Here is a 26,161-nt window from a genome sequence, read left to right as displayed (position 1 = left end):
AACACCAAATTATGCCCGGGCGGCGAACTTCTATGCAGAGGGACTAAAGAAATTGGTGCAGCGGTACGAAGAGTGCTTAGAAGGTAATGGTGATTATTTAGAAAAGTGAAGTAGATTTGTATTGAACTAAACCCGCCAATCAAAAGTTTCACTAACGAATACCATTTTTAGAGACCAAACCGCCCTTACTATTTGAATGACATTCGTATATTGCTAGAGAAAGAAAAAGCGAGAAAGAGAAATGCATCAACAAAGGAATAGAAATAAATACAGAGAAGAAAATTACATCTCCCACTAAAAGGAACTATGTGGGGATGCGAAGCAGCGCATGGGCGACATAAAGTTCCGTTCATCACGGGCACTTGGCCCGATGTTAACGCGTCCTTGCAAGTGGAGCACACCATGAATTCACTGTAGTTGCTGTCGCTGTTACTCGTCCCGAACTCTTGTTGGTGCACCCCAAGCGGGTTCATCGCGCGTCTGCAGAATCTCGTTCCCAGACGCCATCACGTGATTGCTGAGAGAGTTTAAGGGGGAAGAGATCACAGCGTTGAACCCAGCCCCTTACATAGTCCGGAACGCGCTAACGCGTGTAAGCGCGTTCTGACTAGGATACAACGCGTTGGTTCATCGCGGATCTGCAGAATCTCGTTCCCCGAGGCCATCATATAATTGCTGAGAGAGCGTAGGGGGAGAGGCCACAGCGTCTTACCAGGCCCCTTACACAGGCCCGAACGCGCTAGCGCGTGCCTGCACACATGGTTTTGTCTGAGTTACGCCAAGCTAGGACATCATACGGCAGCCCAAGCCCTTAAAATGCTCTGCACGTATCATCATCAAGGCGGTCGAAGAACAAGAGGAAGAATACTTCTCCTTGGCGCGAGCGCGCGCTCAGATGGCTATGCTAGTTGGGACGGTCGCCAGTGGAACTACGGACAAAGCCTAGCGTAAAATCTGCTTCGCATCTACAAGAGAGAGAAAAAGAAAAAAAGAGAAACACCAAGAGAAGCGAAGAAGGCCGCCCAGCGCCCGCCTTGCAACCACTGAAATGTGCAAGCCGAGCCAGAATATGTGATTACCTTCCCGATTATATTTTTTTTACTCTCGAACGCTAACACCCGAACGCTAACGTTCATTATGGAACTAACGCGACCACCAGCGATAACGCTGGAATCATTGATGCCACGGGTGTAAATGCTGACCCGCCTTAAGGATGATGAGATTACCAACGGCCGACGACTGTGATAGCCGCTAACAGTGCACATCCTGTAGTGTTCGTACTTTCACTGTTAGTAACCTGGGCAAAAGTTTGCCCAACAAAGTGCTTCGTCTTTAACAGCCCGACAGCTTCTTTCTTCACTGTCCCAACAACGTCACAATAGTGCCGACCTACGCGGCACAAAATGGTTATTTATTTCAAAGAAATATTTTATAAGAATTGTTTGCTGGTTATGGGCAGTGTTTATAGTTTGGCATCACTTAAGCACAGCTATAGATGTGGACTTTCCTAGGAACATGTGCGTTCCAGGTGAAACGCACAAGGACTTACAGCAGCGACGACGATATTGTTCACAACGTCAGTAGTTTCAAGAGAAAGGTGTGTGAAAATACTTGCCCGCACAACACCAGCAGGGACGGGTGTAGTTTATACACTTAGTCTGCACTGGGTAGAAGAAACCCCAAGGTGCAGTCGAAATATTTCTCTAATACATACACCTTACACCTTCTGTGAATGCTTTTCAATATTATCAAGTAATGGGCGCCTTAGAGATGTGTCCGACGACGTAAAAAGGGCCACTAATAACCGTAGCATAAGTTTTCTGAACAAGTAATCATTCAGTAAACCACCAAGAAAGAATAGCGCTCTCTTCACATGTAAGCCTTTGAAACACTTTTGAAATAACGCTAAATATAAGTGCACGAGAAGTGATTAGGCCCGTGATACAAAATTCACATTTACCTGCACAAGTTAAAACTTTATTTACAGTATGAAATATTTACTGAGTCGCCAGCAATGGATCGGCCAGCCAAGACAACAATTTATTGTCAGGTTAAGCGGGCTTTGTCCGGACACTCTGAAGAGACTACTCAAAGCAGCAGCATATCATTTCCATATGACAGGTCCCACTTGTATTAAACTTGACCTCTGTTCAGTTCAGTAAACCTTCCTCTTTCTCAGAGACTAAAAATATCGACAGTCCTGTTACCAACGCTGGTTCAATAAACTCCACACTATGGACATGTTTAAAACGCAGCGAATAATGCTATCAGTAATGTTGGTGCTGATCTAAAATAAGTCGCACTTTAGCCTTTTTGTCAGCAGCTTTGTTAACAAAGCGGTTGTTAGTTTTTTAAAGTGATAGCTTCAAAGAGCCCCTGTCAGAGAATATGACATGGCAGCATCGGCGGTGTTGTCCGTGAACAGAAAATCACAATGGATACAGAGAATAAGAAATCGCGGTTCAGACATGAAACGAACCCAGATAATCTGCGCGGCCGTCTGGTATTCTAGCACAAAGCCACGTCACTGCTTTGTTCTTTTTTTCCTTTTTCTCCTTCAGCGTGCTACTTATAAACGTAATTCATGCATATACAGCGGGAACAAAACATACAGTGCCGCCTCTACAAGCGCTCAGCAAACCTCACAGAGAACAAATTTTGAGGAACATACGTCTCGAAAACGGTACGCAATACATTTCAGAAGCAGCGGATAGTAGCCTAAGGATTGTAAAGCACAAATTAGTCGAAGAAGTTATTTAGCGCTAAATCCGCTTGTATAAAAGTTGATGTCCGAAATACAATTGGTTCTGCATGAGTGTCTCATATTGGAGCTTTCAATAAGCAGTGCGACGGTCACTGTTATATATGGTGGCAGCAGACAATAACGAAACCGGCGCACTTCCATCCGGGCGACCCAGCTGGCCGTTGATAGAAGGTCAAGTAATAATAATAATACCTGAGGTTTAACGTCCCAAAACCACGATATGATTATGAGAGACGCCGTAGTGGAGGGCTCCGGAAATTTCGACCACCTGGGGTTCTTTAACGTGCACCTAAATCTAAGCACACGGGCCTCAAACCTTTTCGCCTCCATCGAAAATGCAGCCGCCGCGGCCGGGATTCCATCCCGCGACCTTCGGGTCAGCAGTCGAGCGCCATAACCACTAGACTACCGTGGCGGGGCGGATAGAAGGTCAAGTGAGTTTCATCCATAAATCATGAATCTGGTTCACAGGGATGCCATGGCCTCGGCCGAACAATCCGGTCAAATCCGCTATCGTGGTGAAGCTCATGGAGCGAAGCTTTTATAACCCGCCGATGTCGTGGGCGCTGTCTTATACGAAAAACGACGCCGGAGAGCGTACGGAAATGAGTCCCTCGACGGTGTGTCAATCGCATGCGCATTTGTTTCTGCCTTTTTCCCGATAATCAATCAACCAGCCGTTTATGATATAGGAAAACGATCTTTATCGAGGTGACTTGTCATTTCGCGTCAGAACTGCATTAGACACAAAAAAACACACCACATCTTGAGACGATGATACAGAGAGCCACTGGCAATTGCTCTAATTCCCAGAAACCATGTTCATATGCACCATCAACCAGCGCATGCGCAACAAACGCGCGTTATAGCACTAATGGAAATACCACAACACACGCTCAATAAACTTTTCTAAGGCCCTATATAATACTACTTACGTAGCGCTCAACAAGCTGCCTTTCTTCATGATGCAGAAAGATTACATAATTTTTCTTGCTTTCGTATCTTTGCGTCTGGCCAGACAAGTCCACATACCTTAACACTTCATACACTTTCCAATCGTCCACATACCTTAACACTTCATACACTTTTTGCAGGTGAAACCTGGTACAAGATTTGATCCATTTGTGAAAGAAAAATATTGTATAACACAGGTGCGATACAGGATCCGTGACAAATACCGGTTTTTTGCAGACAAAAAAAGCGCTGATCAAATCTTATAAAATGGACTTTCAGTATATTCTTAAAAGGTTTAAAATGTCGTCAATAGAAATACCAGCAGAGCTCTGAAAGGAAACAGGGTCAATTCTTTCAATGCACTCCCTTACTGCTTCAAATAAGGCCTCATGGAGAACAGAATCAAATAAATCAACAGCGTCCACGGAAATGGCACGACCGACATCATTGTTCAGTTTCAAAAAGCCACACACTTCATAAAACTTTTTCCTTAAAAACGGGCTTACGATATCTATCTTGCTGAAATACTTCAGCAAGTAAAGACTGAGCTGCTTCTTCCACGTAATTATTAATCTGAAAGGCAAACCGTTTATATGCGTTTTCACTTTCAGCGTGTTACTTTTACACATCGTAATGCCTTTGAAAAGGCTAGCCATGGCCAGACACTCACACAATGCCGAGGGTCGAAAGAAGTGGAGAAAGCAGCTGTGACAGCTGGGGCAGAAGTAAGCCGTCAAGAGGTCAGGCTGGTGGCTGTGCGGTATGCGAACAAGTTTGCCAAGAAATTCAAGAAGGCTGCAAGCAGTCATGGCGTTCCGCTCGTCTTTTAAACCCCCAAGAAGCTCGGAGGGCTCCGCTCTCGAAACGATAAATAAAAGAAAGAACATGCAAGGAAATTAAAGAAGCTTTGGAACTAAACATGCGCGATCGTTTAGGAGATGCGGAGTAGGAGAGGCGGACTAAATTCCGCTCTCGGACAGCTGTTCTTACTTAGGACATGCCGGTATCTGTGTGATTAAGCGGTTCAGGTAACACGATAGAAATCCTGAGTCGAATAAAATTACACCATCTCCCACACAAGGGAACCATGAGGGGATGCGAAGCAGCATATGGGCGCACACCAAGTTTCCTTTAAGTTACGTTTCCGTTAGTGTGAGGTTTGTATTTAGTGTTTGAGTTATCATTACGTTGCGTTTGTGCGTTGCTTTCTGTGAGCGTCGAGTGAACGAGTGGCGCCGACGTTGACGTTACAACTCATCTGAACGGGAGCGAAGAGAGAATAACGGAATCCGACAAAGCGCACGCGCTTATATAAACATGAAATGGGGGAGGATGAGCAGAGAGTGGGTTACAGGCTCTATTTTGTTTCGGCGCGGCTGCATCACGTGAGAGGAGAGGCTGCGCCGCGGCTGCACCTTGGGGGAGGAGAGAAGGACACCGAACACATGTGTAAAGGAGGAGAGTGGGAGAGAGAGTAGGCGCATGCGCAGTGGAGCCCGGACACCACCACCGACGACGGACACAGCCCCCAGCAAAAGCTGCTTCGCATCTAAAAGAGAGCCCAAATTTGGCTGAAGATATTGGAAACTGCCTGCACTTCTCAAAAGAGCGCTAGGACTGGACACAGGAAGCTGCGACGAGCCAAGCGCTCCCAGGGTGCATGACAACTGATATAGACTAATAATGCGGGCTTATTCGTACATACTGCTGAAACTGCCCCTCGAGCTCTTGTAGGCAGTGTTTATCTCATGTGCGGATTGCGGCTGGAAGCAATGATACGAAAGCAAGCGAACTGATGGATGCTTTCCACGTTATGATGAAATGCAGCTTGTGCTTCAGCGATATGTCAGTAGCGTTATATAAGGCAGTGAAGAAGTTTACAGAGCGATTGTGATCGCATCGCCCTTGATGCTGGAATGTGTGTTTGTTGCGCATGCGTGGATTGACGGTACATATATTTGTGGTTTCTGGGAATTAAGACAGTTTTGAGGGGCGCTCTGTCCCGTCGTTTTCTCGCGTTGTGTTTGTGTTTTTTATACTAATGCAGTTTTAACATGAAAAGATACCGAGCAACACAACAAGTAGTTCTCTGGTCATTTCACGTTGTCATAGTTTACTGTTGCCTTGATATGAACGCATGACCGTCGTTTTAGGCTGAGCAACTGAAGTGTTGCGCTGCTAAGGACTAGATGAAGAGCAAATTCCACACTTGGAGAAAGGGAACAGTTAGGAGGTAGTATTGCGCAATGCGAAGGAAAGAAAGCAGGAAAGAAAGAATAAACAGACAAAGAAAATTGATTAGGCAATGCAGAAAAGGACACAGTCACGCACACATAAAATGACACAAACGAAGCGCTATACTGCAACTGATGCTTTATTGAATGCCCCTCAGTCCATCAGAAAGGAAGAAAGTAGTTCGTCATGCACGCAGAAGCATAGCTTCGCGTGCCCCCATTTCCCGGATAGAGCAAGGGATCCTGAATATTCTACTGATCTCGCCATGCATACTCTGGTTGGAACACGCACAATCATTTTCGAACGATTGGCGCGTACATCGGAAAGTATAGGGAAATAAAAACCATATATTAATGTATCACATCACGTGCATTAACATAATTTCATTTGAATATTGGCAGAAATAAAAAGATTTTGTGGGTAGCTTCTGTCTTTTCGTGGAGCCATTATGTAAGCACACGCCATCTCCTCGTAAATTCTGAATGCGGTAGTTGGCATCAGTGGGCGATGCGTCACCGAGGCTATTGTATCGTTTGAGTATCTGGGCTTTAACGTCCGAAAACCACTATACGATTATGAGAGCTGCCGTTGTGGAAGCCTCCGCAAATTTCGACTACTACCTTGTGCTCTTTAACGTGCACCTAAATCTAAGTACACGGGTCTCAAACATTTTTTGCCTCCACCGAAAATGAAGCCGCCGCGGCAGGAATGTTCTTTTTGAGAAATCCAGCAGGGGCAAATCTGGCGCTCTTATTTTATGCGAGCTATAAACAGGGTGCTTCAGGCAACATTAGTTACATTGATTTCTCTAAAGTGTTTCCTTGCAGCTTCACCGGCTAATAAATATAAAAACGAAATCATTTGAAGTGGAATTTCATTGCCTGCAAACAACATGCGATTAGGCAGGGTCCTAGCTACTTGGTCGTTTAAAAATACGATAATCCCATATCTTTGACCGCTAAATATCAGTGGAGCATAGCGAACAATGCGAACCGAATGCTCCAGTTCATAAGGACTGAATGGTAAAGGAAGTATCGTAGCGTCAGATATTCATCTGATGTTACTGGAAAATAATATGCTAAAGGTCCGCCACAATAATCCGGGAATATTTTGCACCTTCAAAACATTAGCAAGCTCAATAGTGTGTACAAATATTTGCCTGATGATGGTGAGTCTGTAATGAAAATTGGTCATTTGAATGATACTCAGAAACTGGCGTGATTTATTCCCAGTCATAGAGCCTCCGCATTTAAATAAAAGAAAATCTGAAAAAAGGCTCCGCTGTGGGAACCGTTTCTTTTTACAGCGAAGCTGGATATCGCTAGGGGGTGGTGCGATTTTCCGGCCGCGGGCAAGTGGCTACTTTCTTAAAGCTCTACTATATGGCGATAGTCATCCATGCTGGACGCTCCTCTAACATTAGCATACAACTATCAAATATAATGAAAAAGATCTTAAAGCCCTCATATGTTGATAGAAGACACGTTATATTGTGCCTGAAACACGCCTAACAAGTAATGCATTTGCATTTAGAAGCCATGTCGACATTAGAGGGTAACCCCCACGGTGTGCTAGTGGTTACGGTGCTCGACTGCTGACCCGAAGGTCACGGAATCGAATCCCGGCCTCAGCGGACGCCAGCACGCTAGAGGCCCATGCACTTAGATTTAGGTGCGTGTTAAGAACACCAGATGATAAATATTTACGAAAACCTTCGCTACGGCGTCCTTCATACTAATATCATTACTTCAGGACGTAAAACGTCATACATCTTAGTATTACATTACTGACACCGTTTATGCTTGACCATTGTAAACTGGCTTTTCCGCATTCTAAGTTCCGCACTCTAAACACCCACGATGAACGTGAATAAAACACCCCGCTCATTCGTCAAGCTAGGCACGACGAGGGACGTTAGGCAGAGAATGTGGTCTCGTAGATGGAGTTGGCAGCAAACATCGCCTATTGTGCACATCGATGGCAGTGTCGTCATCAATATGTCGCGGTAGACTCTACACAGTGCTTTCAACATTGATTAGCGCGTTTAAAACAACGCCTTTCATACGAAGCTGACCTCAAGCGTGCTACATCTCTGTCGTGTGGTAAACAGCTGCGCGGTCGTCCACCTTCAGAGAGTGGAATGGCTGACACTTGTTTTATCTGTATTTTCGAACAAAGTATCCAGTCACAAGTCGGAGGAAATACAGATATTGAGTGGGATTAGTGCACTGATGGCTATGGGAAATATTCAAAAATAATAAGGCCAAGTACGTTGTTCGTGATCGCAAAGCAGGATACACTTGGGCTAGAAATAGATGGGGCCTACTAGATGTGGGAGATGTGAACTACGTTAAGTAACAGTCACGGTGGGCTTTCATGGCTAAGTCGTATAAGTATACAACTAAGCTTCCTTGTAATTTTTTTTTGCATCCGTACGACAACGATAAAAAAAGAAGTGAGTATGTAGTGAATGTGAAGAAGTGATTGCCCCGTGGCACACTTTTATACCGATGATTGACGTTCATGATCATAATTAAACCTTTGTGGCAGCTGAAGTAATTAAGATAAACCTTGACACAGGTTATGGTAAATTCCGCGCAAAGATGACATCAACAAGATTTCCATTAAGGTTGTCAATCAACAAGCACATAAACACTGGCACTCGATATGCACTCATTCAAAGCGTTGTCTTTGGAACAGTAAAACGCCATGGTGGGCGCTCCCCAGTTATAGAGTAACCTATGCCTGTGCTTACGCATACATTACCACAGAGCGCTTCATGAACGCGAGAATCACAGTTCGTAGCTTGAGCCGTGAACGTGCCAAGTCGACTGGTTTCCCTCTGGCGTCTGCATTGCGGAGGTGTGAAATATGCAAGGTGTGTTGGTAAAGCCTCGTGTGTGTTGTGTGTGTGCGTGTGCGTGTATCAGTAGCACAGTGGGTAGAGCGTCGCGTACCTATCGCCGGAAACAGAGGTTATGGCTTCGACTACCAGGTCATCCGCCTCAACGAAATTTTTCTTATAGTTTTTGTTTGCCACCTGTTCGTGCGCTTTGTGCGAGCGCCATTTCGCAATGGAAATGACGTCAGGGAAGTATTTATGAACCCCGGCATAAAACACTTTCGTATTAAAATAAAATCTAGGCAGCAACGCTTGTCGGTTCTCCTTTCACAACAGCAGCACTTTATTTCATAAAAAAAGCTAACCGCCAGAAAAAAAAACAATAAGAATAAAGGCAGCAATAACACCCTCTGGACAGTAACAAACTGGGTACACTTATCAGAAAGGCGAAGGCGTCGGCATGGAGAAACTCGCAGAATTAAGCATTGCTAGAGGTTAGGCACCTCAAATCGTCCATCATGTGCACAGTTAAAGTCACGTCTGACGCTTTTGCATTTAGCTTTGCAATTCTCATTGTTCGATATGTGGTTTACTCTCATCAAAGCGGAAGAAAAGTTATATTTCAAGAACAACATGACAATCGGATAACAGATGTCTCAGAAACGTGGCCGGGGCAGGTAACCAAATTTTAATGCCCATTACTTAAATATACCTCTTTATTTGCTCCCAATTTCATCATTACCCGTTCATTTGCTTATACATACTTCCACTTCAAGAAATGAAATATCAAGTGTTGCGTCATATGTTATGCACGTCACCGTGCCTATAGAAAAAGTGTCATGCACGCTCGAAAGTATTTTTGAGTACTGCAGATATCAAGATAGAGTTCATTTACCATAATTTGAAATGCCATATGTCAATCTTGAATCACAGTGATATTTATTCTTAATAAAGGAGAATGGGTTACAATTTATATAAAGCGCAGACGGACAAGCGCGACTCCACATGAAAAACTAGATAGTTCTTTTTTTTTTTCAAATAATTCAGACGTAAGAACCTGCGTCATGGTGCTGTGTTCTTATGGCTTACTGATCACTGCAGCGCTCGTGGCCTCAAAAGGTAAGCACTTTGGCAATATTACGCATTAATATTAATGGAAGGTACAACCTTATTCATCGATAGCGTATCCTCAAATTGAAGACGTCATTGTATCGTATGTGCGCGACGATGAGGCCGCTGGTGGCGGTGTTTTTCGCAGCGCCGCCTGGGCAGAGTCTGACGTCTATAAACTTCAAAAAGCACAAAGGAGACGGCTTAGCCCTATATCCCACTGATAGGGGCGAACAAACAGAGAATGCATGGAAACGCAGAAAATGCAAGGAGACATGCTTTTCACAACGCGAGTGGAACGCAGATGGCCGCCAAAGACGTGCTCATGGTCGATGCTACTTGAAGGCACTGGCGTTCCAGGGTCAGCCCTTGTGGTGGGAATCCGCTCACTGTAAGTTCGTTAGGTATAAGACAAGCGTGTCAATTCTGGGACATTCAATCGCAGGGGCTGAAAATCTTAAATGCTATACTATGGCTGTCCTGACTTGCGCGTTGCGTGAACAGTTTATCCAGAAACAAATACACTGCTAGGTTCTTTACCCACTTCTGCAAATTGATTAAGGAAACAGTATTAAAGGGTCCTGATTTTACACTTGAGTTAGTCCTGAGAACGGACGCATCAGAACAATGTCTAGGGGTTGTGCTCCTACAAAAACATGACGCAATATTGCTTCCGGTAAAACACGCCAGTCGAAAGCTGTTGCCACGAGAAGTAGCATAGTCCACTGTAGAACGTGAATGGCTAGCATCAGCATGGTCAAGACATTTCATCTACTCTTTTATGGTCGTCATTTCACATCAGAAACAGACCTGCAGCCCCTACAATACGTAAACCCAAACACGGTCTTCAATACGCGCATTTTCCGTTGGCGATTGCTTCTGAAGGAATATGATTTTTCTGTACGTTATATCCCTGGAGCAACTCACGCGGGTGCCGACTACCTGAGTCGCAGTTCATGTGATCCTGCATGTGACCATACATAAGCACGAAATGGTTAGGCTCTTCTGGTGAGAGAACTAGTTTTGCAGAATTCGCATATATGTTGACTTTGTATAAACATTCAGCAACTCATAAGTAACAAGACCATGGCGGGTGTTTATTTCTCTACAATGTAGTGTTTTTGTGTGTGTCAGTGTTTTCATGGAACAATACGATATTGTGTGCAATGTTTGACTATTTTCGTGTGCCATGTGTGCTGGCGACAGTATCACTGGCATCCACTCCCACGTTAAAGTGTTCCCCTAGGACACTTCTCAAATGTGATCTTATGTGATGTGGTGCCTGACGCCGCTGAGAAGACGACGAAGCGGCGCCGAAACTGCGCAAGCATGCGCACTGCAATAAGAGCGGTTGGGCTCATCTTGAAGATACCTTCCTGTGCGTGCCGCGTTCAGGAAGGTATCTTCCTGCACGAACCCATATCGTAGCAATGGTTGTTACTATATGGGTTCGGGGAGCAGGTTTAATGCTTGGGGTCAGAGACGCTTGTGACGGCCGCAAGGATGATGACGCAGTTCGAGTGGTACACAAACGTAGATTCTGGACACAGAAATACACAAACAACACAAATAAAGCGCAGCAAGACAATCAACACGCGAAACGTCTTTAGAAAAGAGTTCAAAGAAACACCGCGCTCACGCCAAGGCCCTTGACTTCGCGGTCGTGGCTGCGTTGCGGGTCTTGTATGAGAAGGGCCAAGCGGGATGTCGCAGGTTCCTCTGCTTCCGCTGGACGCCGGGACAGAAGACGTGTCGTTGCGAGGTCGCTCGGGCGTTCACGCTCGACCAGGTCCCCTCCGACAGATGTTGGGCTTCCCGAATGTTGGCGTTCGACCAGGCCAACGCGTCTTCCCCGCTCCAGCTTCTGGCTCCGTCTGCCTTGCCAACGTGGCCTGTTCTTTTTCTTTTTATTTGTCGTGCCAAGCGGCACGTGCAGGGAGGTTTCTTCAAAATTGGCGAACTCTTAATCAGCGCGCGTGCTTGCGCGTTTTTTCGGCGCCACTTCGTCGTCTTCTCAGCGGCGTCAGTGCACGTCATCACAGTGGCACATACCCGCACACCAGAGTTCATGTTATGCGGGTATGTGCCACAGGTCCCTAAATCAACGCAGTAGCCGCAAGCACACACACTGACACCGAGAGAGACGCCCTAGTGAACGACTCCGGAAATTTTTGACCCTCTGTTCCTCCACTGACATCACACAGTACACGGCCCTCTAGCATTTCGCCTCTGTCGAAATGCATGGGAACCATCGTTAAAGGCGCAACACCACACAACACAAGAGAAGACCAGACGAGCACAGGCGCAACCGCCGCGGCCGGGATCGAACCCGCAACCTTCGGGTCAGCAGCCGAGAACCGTAACCACTGCACCACTGTGGCCGACGCAAGGAAAGTTAGGGAGCTAGAGAAAGAGCATCCCTGGAAGACGTTGGCTAGTGGATGAGTGTTAGCATGCACTCATCCACGTGGTGCAGAACGAGGACCACGTGGATTACGCAAAAATCAGGGTCAGTGCTTCCTTCAATATCTCTGCCGAGAAGACCATGTCCCTCATGATTACCGGTGACTTCAGCATTTATTCATCAAAAGCCAACAACGCCTGGTTTTTAGACGTCATCAAAAGCGGTATGGATGTGGAAAGGGCATCAGAAGACCTCGGTGCCACGTCTAAGACAAAAGGCATCATAGATTATTTTCGTAAAAGCCGTCCGCGGTTTCCACCAGCTCTACTTTACCTCGCTCTTCACTTCACTTAGACTGTTCGTAGCCGCGATCACGAACGGATCCGATAACAAGTCCTGTCCAGCTGGTGGCGCTCACTGATCGAGGTGATGATGACCTTATTCAAGAACTGCCAGGGCTCCTTCCACACATGTACGTTGGGTCGTGAAACGTGCGTGCGTTCTCCGTCATAACAGATAAGTATAAGCATAACAGCATAACGCAACTCTAACAACTGCAACTGTGACTGTAGCGTACGTGCAGTGCGCCTGCGCGTGTCACTCGGCTGTTTATATATATAGGTTCACTTTTCTGAATAAAGCTTAGTTGCCAGTACCGCCTGTCCTGTGCATCTGTGTTCCTTCATTGTCCTATTTTAATTCGTGCTATCCAGTATTGAAGAATACAAGCACTACATATCAGCTTACTGCGTTTGATGTTGGTAATACCTATGTTGCTGTTGGCATCGTTAAGCAACTGCAAAGAACTGGTTATACAGTACATGTGCGACTCTTCAAGCTATGTGTTTGGGTATGCCATTGGCACATTTGTCTAGTGTCATTCCGTAACGTTTCGGTCAATGTGAAAAAATTGCGATACAGTCACCATGCTGCGCACGCTTCGCATAACATCGATTCCCACGGTACGTGGGATCTGCCAAATATTTGTATTATCGTGCATGCTAATAACGGTTTTATATGATTTTGTAATAAGAGATACATGATTCACCTGTACATGAAGCATTAATCACGTTTTACTCCAAAGAACCAACCTGTATCCAGAAAAGTAGACATAAGGCATTAAAAATACCAGTTAATAAACAACACGTCCGCGTCACACTGCAAGCCAAAATCCGCGCAAAGAGCTCTTTCTAAGCGACGCTAACTACACCGACCTTATACAAGACCTCTCTGGTGAACGGCAGTACAACGCGAAGCTCTTTTTTCAAAAGTGAGAGACGTAACAATTCAGTTTAAATGAACACGACGCACGACGGCTACGTACATTTCAAGCGCACCGAAGAGGAGAAATCGGACCACAATACTCCTGCTGCCACCTTGCGGTGAAGCGGCGGCAGCTCGAGAGCATTCGTATGACCCTGAGCGCATTGGCGAGGCGGCGGCGTTTGGCCACGTCTCATGTTCTACCACCGTGTTATAGTCCATGGTCTTCGCCGGTTCAATTCTGCATGGACTACAGGTGCCTGGACAAAATTACGATTAACGATGTTTATCCTGTTCCCCTCGATTACCAACAATGCGCCGAATTCCTTTCTTCAGTAGACCTGCCGTCGGCTTATTGACAAGTTTCAATGGCCAAGTGTATCGTCCGAAGACAGAATTCATCACACTGTGCGGCCTCTACAAATTGCCATTCGGAATTTGCAATGATGGGCAGCATTTTACGCCTCTCAAGGGAACATTGCCGGTTTTCCTCCCCTATTTCACTTCGCAACTCACTGGTATGCGCTCAATAACTCGAACGGCACACGCTCTCTTCGCCCTCTCCTTCACCTTCTGATCGCTCCCAAAAACACACAGAGCAACTTGAAAGAGAGACAAAGAGATGAAAACAGATATAAAGAAGCGGAAAGATAAAAAGACAGAGAAAGATAGTAATAGAAGGAAGAGTGAAACATAGATATAAAGCGAACAAAGACATAAAACAGTAGAAGGACAAAGAAACAGATTGAATGAAATGGACACAAAAAGAGAAGAAAAACAGACAGCAAGACAGAAAGAGAAAGAAACAGAAAATATAAGGGTAACAAAAAGACAAAGAAACAGTTATAGAAATAGAGATAGAAAGAAAGAGGGAGCAATAGATAGAGAGAGATAGGTAGAGAAAAGAACGAAAGATGGAAAGTGCGAGAAAGAGATGCAAAAAAGAGATGCAAGAACAGAGAAAGAGGAAGAGAAAGACGAATGCATGAGAAATACATGCATGTAAAGCTGCTGTCGGGCTAGTTGGTACGACGTCTGCCTATACGGACCCCTGTGTGTGTCTTTTTCTTTTTCAATCGCCTTTCGTAAATTTTCTAGCAGCGAAAGTAGTCCTGAAGTAAAGAGAAAAAAAAGAAGGCCGCCAGCCATGCTCTTCCTTCAGGCTTGGCACCAGTGGTGTGAAGCTTCCATATTTTCTTCCAGAGACTCTCGCCAGTGCCCGGCAGGATCGCGGGCCAGAAAATTCATGGAATCAGGAACCCTCCCACCTAGCGTGACCCGGACCTCTCTGGTCGTGAACATGGTTTAGGAAAACTAAAGTTATTTCATTCCTTTAGGTATGTTGTGGCCCGTCCCAGCCACGCTCACATAAAGCTAAAACAAGCTACTTTGTATTGAAAAGGAGTGCCTCGCCCTCTCTGTGGCGTTACCCAGTTTACCCCTCTTTGTACGGCCAGTCCTTAGACGTGGTGACTGATCGTCGCGCGCTCTCTTCGTTGGCTTGGCTTAAAGCTCGTTCTGGTCGTCTTGAACTTTAGGCTCTTCGCCTGCAAGAATTTGACATTCGCGTCGTCTACCGGTCGGGAGGAAAGCATACTGACGCGGATGTGCTCTCACGATCACCCGGGAGCTCCCGTGAATAGGAACACTCACAATAGGGCCATTTGACAAGCTAAGAAGAAATGCCAGCGCTCCCTTCGGCTGGTGCTCGTGACGTTACCACCTCCATCTTACATAGATTCATTCTCCGTCATGGTGTACCACGTGAACTACTCATCGATAGAGCTCGTGTGTTTTTGCAGGAGTCCTGCAGCAGTTCCTTCTTTCATACCGTTCGGAACACTGCAAATCTACAGCCTACTGCCCTCAGACGAGATGCCTAACGGAACGTTTCGACTGAATGCTGGGAGACATGCTTGCGATGTATATTGATTCCGATCACTCGAATTGAAATGTCGTTCTCCCTTTAGTTACGTACGCATATAATATCACCACGCAGTCTCCAGGAGACTTTTGCCCATTGTTCATTTTATATGGCCCTCGAACGGTGCACCACACTCGACACAGTTTTGCCATATAATCTCTATGCCTCCTTATTTAGCCGAGTTTCGAAATGGCATGGTATGCTGAAGAGTGTCGTCAGCTCGCACGCTCTTTCACTGCAGACAGTGAAGCACCCTAAAAACTGTGGCAGCTACGCCCTAGTGGCGTGAAGACTGAGGAAACGACGAAGATGGTGGCAGCCTCCTCCTCCTTTCCTTCACATCACTCCTCCTCACCATCACTTCCCTTCCCCACAGCTTTGTTATACTATAACAAGCATGGCTTCCCTCCACTTTCCCGTCCTCTGCACCCTCACTTCCCCTTTCATCCCTTGCTACTCTTACTATTCATGGTTATGCTATGCTTTACTATCCCCTTCCTTCCCTCCTCCTCACCCGGACATCACTTCTCACCCCCATTTCCATTCCCCTCCTTGGAATACTGTTTACACAAGGCTATGTTATGTTACCTTCTCCCGTACTCATTCTCTCCTCGTCCTCACATCGCGTCTCCCCACACTTATTTTTTGTTCCCACCCTCTCAGTGTACTATACTATGCATAGTTATACTATGCTAGAAGCTGCTCGGCGTATAATTCTCGTTCCAACCCCCCCTAATGCGATACTGTACAAAGAAATGTTATGATTTGCCCCCTGACCTCCTCCTTTCCCTTCTCCACATGCTATGCTCAGTCCGCCTCCTCCCGCCCATTTTTTCGCTGAACTATACTGTAGAAGACTATGTATGCAGTAAGGTAGATGGGTGGACGAGTTGGAATTGATATCATATTTATAATTCAGCGCAAACAAGGCGGATCACAGGAATAAAAGGACACAGTACGAGCGCTACTAAGACGATGCAATGCTTCACCCTGTCGCTCCTCCTTTCCTTGCTACACACACTCGCATCACTGCTCCTCAGCCTCACTTCCCTACCCCACCCCTTTTATTACTATAACACACATTGCGATGTTGTGCTAGGAGCTGCTTTGTACATACCCGTTTTCTGTGGCGCATACCTGTGCAATTCTGTACATGGCTCCGATTAGCTTTCCACTCTCCTGGCCTGACTCCCCAAGTCTGCACCGAAGTATACTAGCCATTACCGCGCCATCAAGTGCCCGTCAACGTCAGCTATGTCATTGAGCAGGATAAGCAGTCCACTGACAAGCGTTGTCGTGATAGTGAGACGGTCCACATCAGTCGCCTCGAGCTCTCTACGACCCTCAAATTCTCTCGTCACCTTAAGTCACTAGGATGATTCTTGTTCACCGCCGGGGTGTTGTAGTGGTGAAGGAGCAAGGCATTCACAAAAGGGACGATCTATTGCTGTGAAGCGGGAGCGCTGATCCCAAACTGTTGGCGCCGAGTCTGTTGGACTGCTATCGCTGTGCCGGCTTTCTGCCTGCAACCCGACGTAGATCAATAAACCCTTCCAAAAATGTCAAAAGCTTGTATCCATTTTTAAGGATACGTAACAAATGTCCAAAGTAAATAACCATCCCCTACATCTCTGAGTTACATGAAATCGAGGTTCATTAAAAAAGGTTTTTATCAAAAATAAGTTAAACAGGAAAAAAGTGATGTAATTTCCTTGCGCGATTTGCAGAACAACGGGAAAGCCCACATGCAATCCTGGAGAGAGAACAAAAATGTTGTTTGGACATGCTACGGACGCCCATAATACAACGTGTTTCGAAAGAGTTTCTCTTACCAACCTAGCACCGACACATGCGAAGAATTTTGTATGAAGGCTGCGGTGGAAATGATAATAATTTTCCTTCTATGGAAGCCTGCTTAAGCCACTGCAAGTACGCATTCGTTTACGACATTCTGTCGGCTTGCACATGATACTTATAACCACCAATCGAGTCTTTGTAGACGCGACTTGCGCTGTAGTCGGCTTCATTACCGTAACGTACATGAACGCAATGACAGGCTTTATGCCAAATGTTTATAAAGATCAGTGAATACATTGGCCATTGTATTTGTCCTATGTTACGACGTCGCGGATTTTTTTGGTGCCATCGAGTGATCTATACTTCGGCGACATCGCAGGTTTAAACCCCACCGCTGTGGCCGCATTTTAATGTGGCCGAAGTATGAAGTGCGCTTTTGCTTATTGTATCTTCGGTTTGGGGGAACGGAGTGGAACATGAACAAAATGAAATGTCATTTTCTGAACACGCAGACCTGCAAACTATCGAGTGCCAGGCCGGAGCGCCTTTGTCACCGTTAAAATACTGGTGGGTGCCGCGCAGCGCTATCATTCGACCGCAGTACGTACCGCATACAAGGTGTACGCTCTATCAGTCTAATAATGAGGCGGTAGTCAAGCCAAGCCCGAAAGCAAAAGCAACGCAGTTCCTCCTGCTTCAAAGTACCTCGAAAATATTTTAATAACCTGACTTACAAAAAAAGACGGAAATACAACATGGAGCTGCGCCGTATAACACACAAAAAGTAAATGGTGTCTTCACAGAAGTAGTGCTTATTCTGTATATGCGAGTTTTACTATGTCCATTGGTGTTTAGCAGCTATAGCACCGCCTGACGTGGATGCACCCACTTTGACGCCTAGTGGCACATCTCCATCGCGACGACCAACGCCCATGATTATGATTTAAGCCTTGTGGCAGCTGAAGCTATCAACATATACCTGGTCACAATATATGATGAATTCTGCGCAAATATGGCATCAACAAGTACATAATAAACACTGGTTCACGATATGCCTTTTTCAAAGGGTCGTCAATTAAGGAGACAAACGGCACGATGTGCGCTCCCGAGTAATAGGGTAACCTACGCCGTTGCAAACTCGACCCACACGCGCTTCAGCAACACGGGAGGCAGAGGTTCATAGCTTCAGCCGCGAACGAGCGCAGGCGTTCCATGTCCCGCTGGCCTCTGTCTTGCTGCACCAAGGCATCACATTCGGCCGTCGACATTTGTTGCCCTTGTGCAGCGCTTATTGCAGCAGTTTTATTAGTCGGTGCTATTCGCCTCGTACGCAACCATGGCAGCGCTGCGAACGGCGCTCCTGTGACGCAAATGTGAGCTTTCGGCTTTGTCGTCTGCTAGGTTCTGGCTAAAAAATCAGCATTTTCTCTGTAGTTCGCTCGCATCGCACGGCGTGTTTATGATAACGAGGTTAATAAACGTTAACATTTAACATATCTTCTATATACCCACAGCCATCGTGGTCACGATCATGCCCCCGAGTTCGTGGCGTCACTCATTGGGCTGGATGGCGTTGAACTAGCTTACGCGAAAGCGCGAACATCCCGCCAAGTGAGTTAAAGAGAGTCTACGTACTTTGGAAGTGAAGTGCGATCAATTTTACGGCGTATTCGCAAAAGTTAGCGTAGTGTGAACGAACTTGAGTTGAACGAAAATTCACACTCCACACCCAATTGCAGTCATGTGAACCTGTGTACACAAAACGTTTGCCCGCCAAATAAAATTGATAACTTCATCGACCAGCGCGTTATTCAGGAAAACAAGCGTTCACTGGGCGAGTTGGATCCACATTAAAACTTGTTGCGCGTACTATCGGCTCCGAATCAAACGCCAACAGTGGCGCGCGTTGTACAGTTCGCACCCTTATGGTTAAACATAGATAAGCTCATGCGGTTTGCCGCTCGTGAGCTTCATTCATGCGTTTGAGCGTGCAGTGCTCCCAATCGGGTGTGCGACCTGCCAATGGTGATTAAAGGGCGGCGCGCACTCTACAGTACCTAATGTTCGGGCAACGAGCTCCGCTGTTCATTTTAATTCTCCATCGATAGTACAGCTGGTAAACAGTACGAAAAATCGGCGAACGCGTCCAGGGAGATGAGAGAGAGCTCTTTCCCACCATCTTATGACCTCTTTGTTTGGTTATGCTATTTTTACGGCGCTGTAACACGATTGCATATTCTAAGGTGAACGTCTTATATTTGTCTTCGGACGCGAAAACTGACCGTCGACGTTGCGCGTCGGCAGCGTCAACACGAGTGATGCAAAAAATCATCACACGAAGACGTCACCTTATGACGTATCATGACATCACATACCGCCCAAATTCGTGACGTCAAAGCATCACGTCACTTGATGACGCCATCACATGATATCGTCGCTTTGCATTGCCTCCGTCATCGGTGCGCCGATTACGGAATCAATGCAAAAATCATGTAATGCGTAGAAAGCTTGTAATGCATCCGATCCTGCAGGCAGTACAAAAGCACGTTACGTTCAGAAAGCATTCGGAAGGGGGCGGGGTTTGAGAGCGAACAGCGTTTGCTGCTAGACTGTGATATTTTTGTCGCGAGAGGCATTGCTCGGCTGCATGAAGAAAAGGAAGCGTGATGGTAACGAACTTCAGCCAAGAATACAGACAGCAGAGCAGGGGCGACGATGCGTACTTCGAAGAAATCTTGCTTCCAGCAATGCGTTTGCCTTCTCAGATTCTGACGAAGCTACAACGACAAAATCAAAGCCTAAGCCATCCTTAAACGTAAACCTAAGCCTTCCCGCTTGCCAGCAGCAACAGCTCCGATGCTTTCTGAAGGAATACAAGGACTGTTTATCATCGTCATCGCGGGTCCGGCAAACACCCGTAGCTAAACACCGTATCCTAACGAAAGAAAATGCTCGACGACTCCGTCAGAGTCCCTACCGGGCTTCGACGCGAGAACGGCAGGCCGTTAAGAAACAAGTCGACGAACAGCTACGCGACGGCATTATCCAGCCGTCCAAGAGTCCGTATTCGTTGCCCGTAGTGTTAGTGAGGAAGAAGAATGGAACCCTACGTTTTTTGCATCGATTATCGTCGCCTGAACAAAATCAAGAAGAAGGACGTGTACCCTCTTCCACGGATAGACGACGCCCTGGTTTGACTCCACAACGCGAAGTACTTTTTGTCGATTGACGTTAGAACGGCTACTGGCAAATCAATGCCGAGGAGAGAGACCGAGAAAAGACGGCATTTATAACAACAGACGGCCTGTTCGAGTTCAAGGTCATGCCCTTTCGTATTTGTCCGGCACCTGCGACTTACAACGTGTTATGGACACAGTGCAGGATGGCTTGAAGTGGCAGACCTGCCTCGTGTACTTGGACCACGTCGTTGTGTTTGCCTCAAGCTTCGACGAACACCTCCGGCGCCTTGAAGCTGTACTTCAAGCAATCAAGACCTCCGGATTATCCTGAAGCCACAAAGTGTCGCTTGTCTACGAGGAGCTCTTGTTTTTCGGTCACGTGATCAGCAGGGATGGTGTTCGCCCAGAACCGCGGAAAACAGCTCCTATCACTGCCTTCCCGCCGCCCACCGACAAGAAGGTAGTACGCCAACTTCTGGGCTTGTGCGCCTATTAAAGACGTTTCGTCAAAGGATCTTCAAGGACCGCCGAGCCTCTAACGCGTCTTACGAAAACCGATTGGAAATCAAGTCGGAAACGACACAATCGAAGCATTTCAAGAACTCTAACGATGCCTGCAAACGGCTCAGTTACTCGCACATTTCGACGAATACGCTCAAACAGAAGTGCACACCGACGCAAGCAGTGTAGGACTCGGCACCGTTCATGTGCAGAGGACTGACGGATTGGAAAGGGTAATCAGCTATGCTAGCCGGTCGCTATGAAAGGTGGAAGCCAACTATTCTACAGCAGAAAAGGAATTCTTGCCATCATCTGGACTACATCAAAGTTCCGCCCCAACTTTACGGTAGGCATTTCAAGGTTGTGAGATATCACCTGTGTCGGCTAGCTAACTTCAGGCCCTTCAGGTCGCCTCGCACGGTGGAGTGTGCGACTTAGGAATTCAACATTACGTCGTTTACAAGTCCGGACGAAAGCACTCCGACGCGACTGCTTGTGCCGTGGCCCCGTGACCCACCGCCACGACGACCAGGATGGTGACTACTTGGGAACCTTAAGTGCTGATGACTTCGCCAAACAACAGCGAGCCGACCGGAACTCAAGGTTCTTGTGGTACACCTCGAAGGCAAGGTCACCGTTATTCCACAGGTATTCAAGCGAGGACTGGCGCTGTTTATCTTGCGGAATTGCGTTTTCCTAAAGAAAACTTCTCGCCACTCCGGGCCAACTTCCTCCTCGTAGTACATTCAGCATTACGTCCACAGCTTCTGGAAGCTTTACACGACGACCCGATGGCTGAACACCTGGATGTTTCCGGTACGCTCGCGAGAATACAAGAAACGTACTACTGACCTAGCCTCACTACCGACGTCACCCACTACGGAAGACTTGCCGAGACGGTCAGCGACGGAAGACACCGCCGGCAAAGCCAGCTGGACTTCTTCAGCTGATCGAGCCACCACGCCGGCCATTCCAGCAAATCGGGATGGACTTACAGGGGCCGTTCCTGACGTCGAATTCCAGAAACAAATGGATCGTTGTAGCCACCCACCACCTCACCCGCTACGCCGATAACAAGGGCCCTGCCCAAGGCAGTGCCACCGAGGTTGTTCGCCGCAATATGGCGCACTAGAGGTCCCGATACTCACAAGTACGGCTTACTGCGGAGCTAACTCAGGCAGTCTTGAGATACAGCCAGAAGAGTCACCGCCGACCACGGCCTACCACCCTCACACCAATGGCCTCCATAGCGTCTACAAGGCTATCGCCGACATGCTGGCTATGTTACGTCGACGTCGAGCATAGACGAGGGATGCTATCCTTCCGTACGCGACCTTCGCATGCAGTACGGCAGTACAAGAAACTGAAGCTGTGGCCGTACAAGCTGGTCTGCCGAAGGAGCTGGCAACGACGTTCGATGCAATGCGCCAGCTACACCGACGAAGACAATCTCGAAGTCGCCACTTATTTGCAACATACCGAAGAAGCTCGACATCCCTCTCGCTTGCGTATCAAGAACCAGCAGAGGATCAACCCGTCACTATATTGCCACGCTTACTTCTTGTTTTATTTTGATGTTTTTTGTGTTTGACCAGCAAGGACGGTTATCAACGCTCGAGCCTGTCGGCGAAGTAGTGTTCGAGAAGCTTCTCGATTGTAGTAGATTGTTTTGCTAACATTTTGCGCCGCACGCGAATGTTCCAGCTTTATCGAGAGATAACGCCGCCACAGCGATATCGCTGGAAAGTTCGATAGCGCCTGTATAAAAGCCGACGCACTTGACGCTTGTCAGTTGACCGACGGTCGACGCTCTGTTCGCCGCATCAGTGTATTGCTGTAGTTTGACTTTCAGTTTCTCGGCACAATTTCGGCCAACTAAGAGTTTCATCTCGGACGTGCTGACTGCTGCCTTCTTCGACGTCACGACCACGTGACAATATTCTTCTCGAGGCCACATGGAATACCAGCCGGTGACCTTGTTTGGGTCCGGACGCCGATACGCTACGTGGACTTAGTGAAAAACTTATCCGGCGGTACTTCGGTACATTCAAGGTACTTCGACGTCTCGGCGTTGTAGACTACGAGGTCATCCGGATGACATTACAAACTGACGCGCGCACGACCTGAAGTCGTCCATGTCTTGTGCCTTAAGCCTTTTTACGCGTTAGCTAACTTGTGCACTGTAGTTTTTGCTTTGTTAGCGTAATTCTTTCTTTATGCATTCTTTTTTCCCCCTTCTATGTTCTCTCACAAGCATTGGGACGATGCTTTTCAGAGGGTGCTTCTTTTGCTATGTTTTTGTAACGGGACAGTTACATGTGATCGCAGTCTTGCGCGGGCTGCGCCAGAATGTCTAGGAATATTTCATGTTGTTGTAGATCATTTTGTCAAGATTGCGCACATGCCGCGATAGTCAAGATCATTCCAGAGCTTGTGCAACCACCAGTGATAAGACTGGAAAGTTGGACGCCTGTATATATAGGACGGTGCGTCCCAGCCATGATCAGTTTATCGATGGCCGACGATCTGTTTGCCGCTATCAGTGTACAGTGTAGTTTGACTTTCCGTTTCCGGGCCACAATCGGGCACATAAATAGTTCATCTTCGACACGCCGACTGCAGCCTTTGTCGACGTCACGACCACGTGACAATATAGAGCGGTGAAATTAACAACTTGTAAAGGGAACATCGTGAAAGAGTGAGAAGTAGAAGAGGGACAAACAATTAAATTCCGGAACCATCTCACCGTTAGGCACTCATAATCACCCCTTCTTCTTTCTGATATTTCTATTTCCTACCACAAAGCCAGGAGGCCAACAAGACGCTTTTCTGGTCATAAACGTGACCTTTTTTCTTTCGTTCTCTCTCTTGGAGTGACGGGAAGCAGTCATGTATAACCGGCATAGCCTGGTTACAAGTGAGTAAAGTAGCCTATGAAGATAATTAAAATATTAAAAGATTAGGAGGTGTGCAACTTAAGTACGGCCCTCGTTGACTCAGGTAATTTTCAACTGAATGGAACGGAAACCAATATGCTGTTTGCGGCACAAAATTACTGAAGTTTCAGAACTTTTCCGGGCCACTTGTATTGTGACGTCAACTAAGACAGTAGTCGGCGTGTTCAAGATGAAACTCTTTATTTGGCCGAACTTGTCACAGCAGTACAAATGTGTATTGTGTTGCGGTATTCTAAAGTTACTTTCTGATAGACGGTAGCTCCAAGATCACCGTTCTTTACACTATACGCGCACTCTACGTAATCATCATGAAGGTATACTGTGTCATTTGCGATCCCAGCGGGTTCCAAATTTTTGTAAAAATGCTCTTTGGAAATGAATCGCAAGAACACCGATTTTGTGTGAGTTGGTTTTGCATAGCAGAACACTTGAGTGCGCACGGTGAAAGGACTTAGGGAGGTTGTTTTCACCTCCCTCTGTCCTTGTTTCTGCGCGCTTAAGTGTTGTGCTATGCTCTTTAGGATGCGAAAGACATCCTCGCTGTATTCAAGGTCTCAACTGACCTGGCATGCAATCCTGGGTGCCAGTTGACAAATATGACATCCAGACTGATCTCACAGAGACAACAAAACAAGAGGAGCACGCACTAACAGGTATCATGCTTTCTATTCAGCAGAGAAGTGAAAATGGACGTAAACATCGCGAAAAATATGGGGACGAAAGGCAGCCAGACTGGGCAAGCTAAGTGACCTAAACCTCACCATTGTGAAATTATACTCATTCAAGAATGCCATTCGTGAATCTCTGGACACGGTAAAAAGAATCAGGAAATGAATGAACATGCCTGGCTGCCCTTTCAAAATAATCGGTAAAGCCGAATACCGTGCTTTTCAAGCGTGACGCGCTTTCAATTCTATCGCCGTTACCATGAACGGCTGCCGACGAAGTTTAGTCGGGCCAGTGTGTATATGAACTTTTCTTTTCTTTCTTGCTGTGGCACAACTGTCAACTTCGTGCGAGATTCAGAGCGATAAAGACCATGCGGCGCTTGGTGGAAAACACGCGAACTAAACGTTGATGTCCATGAAAGCTGGATCTGACCAGGTTGGGGAGCACTTATGAGATAAGAGAAAATACGATCTATGGTAGTGCCTTTGCACCGAAACGGGATATAAGTGGGCGCAGTTAGGAGGGATTCACAGCCATACCCACTGAAGCAGGTGATGTAGTCGGAAATTTTGCGTTGGTGCTATCAGGAAGACTGAGGTTATATAACCTAAAATATTTACCGTTAACACAAGCGCATGTCCTGTGCCCTCCTTTTCTAGTCATTCGGATAGTAGCGCGCTGATTCATCCAAAATTTCCTGCAAATCAAATCAGGAGTGACGCTCTTTGCCTGTGCTTCGTCCTTTTTCTCGTGGTGCACAGGTGCCTAAATTTTTCCTAAAAAATGTACCCGTTCACCTTCTAGCGACAGTGTTCAATACATCGCTGAAGCTAAGCAGAACTCTACGATAGACGACGATGGCGAGCCATAGACAATAATTATTATCTTAATATCTTGTGAAAAGCGCGGTTCTGAAGTTATCAACAATGATTCACATTTAGAAATATTTAGTGCAAAAACCTGTCGCCTAATACTGAAGGCATGATGACATAAAGACCGCTACTCACCATGAGCATCATCACTTAGATGACAGTATTTAAACAAAAGAGGAAGAAAACTTGATTACGTCGTTATCACTTCACATAACCATGTTTCACTTATAATAGAGAATGGGTATGCCCAGTAAAGGGCAACAAATTGGTAATATTGTCACAAATTATTCTCAGACATCAAACACTAAATGAAGAAATAAGCAACATGGTTGAGACAGCCGTGAAGCTAGTTCAGATGGTGATATACGCCACCGTGTAATTGGATGATGTTACAATCAGCAAATTGAAAACATAAACGGGCCGAGCTCTGATTTTATGGTAAACACCCTGCTGTCAGTAGATTTTTTTTGCGTTTTTCTAGCAGTGATCAGACCAAAGAAGCTCCCACTGTTTGTCTTTTTCGAGTGCAATTGTTTACACAAAAATGATGGCTGATCCCTCTGTCATATAGGAATCGGTATAACACGAAAGTGAAACGTGTCATCACAGAAGTAGTTGATTGTTTATAGTTCACCGGTGTATGAGAGCTTGTACAATGTCTACTGTTTGGCAGATATGGCACGACTTGAT

General features: G+C 46.4%; 2 long non-coding RNA genes across 2 annotated transcripts in view; one reads left to right on the top strand and one right to left on the bottom strand.

The window, feature by feature from the left end:
• The window catches only part of LOC125759585 (uncharacterized), a 504,118-nt gene that overhangs the window by 454,148 nt on the left and 23,809 nt on the right, over positions 1 to 26,161 (bottom strand). The window lies entirely within an intron of this gene.
• Positions 17,356 to 26,161, top strand: part of LOC119402929 (uncharacterized) — a 30,531-nt gene continuing 21,725 nt past the window's right edge. The window contains exon 1 of the long non-coding RNA XR_005186007.2: positions 17,356 to 17,425. This is a non-coding gene — a long non-coding RNA (uncharacterized LOC119402929). The remainder of the gene's footprint in view (positions 17,426 to 26,161) is intronic.

The sequence above is a fragment of the Rhipicephalus sanguineus genome, chromosome 8 (assembly GCF_013339695.2).
Source record: "Rhipicephalus sanguineus isolate Rsan-2018 chromosome 8, BIME_Rsan_1.4, whole genome shotgun sequence".
Classification (NCBI taxonomy): domain Eukaryota; kingdom Metazoa; phylum Arthropoda; class Arachnida; order Ixodida; family Ixodidae; genus Rhipicephalus; species Rhipicephalus sanguineus.
This window is presented reverse-complemented; position numbering and strand designations above follow the sequence as displayed.